Below are 1,782 nucleotides of genomic sequence, written 5' to 3'. Positions count from 1 at the left end.
CCGATATTGTAACCATGAGTATGCTGTAAATATTTAAGAAAAAAAAAATTATTTTAAATATGGTTTACTTTGTCCTGCTAGGCTGCTACATTTTTCCAGTAATAAAATGGATCCCTGAATGTTCTGTGAAGACCACAGTAAAAGCACTTTCAGCAGGCTGAAACATTCGGCAGGATTTTATAACCCTTACCGCCAGCGGGATTTCTCGGTCCCACCGAAGTCAATGAACTTTTGAATGGCTTGTCGCATTTTTTGGCCCTGCCCCCGCTGCAAGGGGCTGTAAAATTCCACCCACTGATTCACAGTTTCAGTCTGTCTTGAGTCTCCCATTCAATTGGATTATAGCTGATCTACCTCAGCTCCAGCTTGCCACACTATCCCCCCTCCAATCTCTTAATATGCAAAACTCTATTGATCTCTGCTTTGAATATACTCAACAACTGAGTATACATAGCTCTCTGGGGTATGGAATTCACAAAGATTTTACAGTGAAGAAATTTCTCATCTCAATCCTAAATAGCTTCTTTTTATTTTGAGCCTGTGACCCCGAGCTCTAGACTTACCATCCAGGGGAACCATCCTCCAAGCACTGTCTACCCTGTCAAGTCCCTTAAAAAAATTGTTTCAATGAGATTGCCTCATGGACTCAGGGGATTGGGAGTGATATATTAGCATGGATAGAGGATTGGTTATTGGACAGAGAAGAGTGGGAATAAACTGGAAATTTTTGGGTTTGCAGGCTGTACCAGGGTACTGCAAGGATCAGTACTTGGGCCTCAGCTATTTACAGTCTATATCAGTGACTTAGATGAGGTGACCAATTAATGTATCAAAGTTTGCTGACGATGCAAAGTTAGGTGGGACAGTAAGTGTTGATAAGAATGCAAAGAGGCTGCAGAGGGATGGAGATAGGTTGAGTGATTGGGCAAGAAGATGGCAGATGGAATACAATGTTGTGAAGTTATTCAATTTGGTAGGAAAGATAAAAAAAAATATATTTTGAATGTTGGGAGAATGGGAAATATTTGCAATCAGAGGCATCTGATTGTCCTTGTTAACCAGCAGGTTCAGCAACCAATTAGGAAGGCATTGCTGTAGTGTCTGTTATTACTAGTATCAGAGTCGTGGTTACATCACAAAGTGTTCGTCTGGCAATGTGGTTTCCTGCAATCTATGCTTTCCATTGTTTTTACTGAAATAACTCCAGAATATATCAGCATAGCCTAGCAAGATCATCATGTTTGCATACCTCTACCTAGATGAGAAAATTGACAAAGTAAATATTGAGTTTAACAAATGCAACATTTGATCACGAAACCTACACTAGGATCAAATGTCTGTAAATTTTCAGTTCTTAAATCTTCCAAAATTATAGCAATAACATATACAAAAATTAAGGTTCCAGTTTTATTTAATCACCACTTGGGGTGATACTGACATCAAAGGGAAAGTTACAAATCATAGAGTAGATGATAGTATCATCCAAATCATTCTTGAATTCATAAATTATTCTAAAGGGCTTAAATAGCTGTTTGAAAGAATGAAATATCCAAAAGGAGGGCAAGCAAGAAAGAGAATGAGATGCAACCAGGTGGCTTAAATGGACAAACAGTAGGGGAGTTGATGAGCCAAATGGTCTACTAATGGATCATAATCTTCTGAAACATTGTAATATTACATGAGAAATAGGCTTTGTGATGTTGCAATAAACTGATCAGTACTGTGGAGTCAAATTATTTAAGTGCTTCAGCACTAAAATATACTTAAAAAGCTATAAGACCA

The sequence above is a fragment of the Cetorhinus maximus genome, chromosome 11 (assembly GCF_964194155.1).
Source record: "Cetorhinus maximus chromosome 11, sCetMax3.hap1.1, whole genome shotgun sequence".
Classification (NCBI taxonomy): domain Eukaryota; kingdom Metazoa; phylum Chordata; class Chondrichthyes; order Lamniformes; family Cetorhinidae; genus Cetorhinus; species Cetorhinus maximus.
This window is presented reverse-complemented; position numbering follows the sequence as displayed.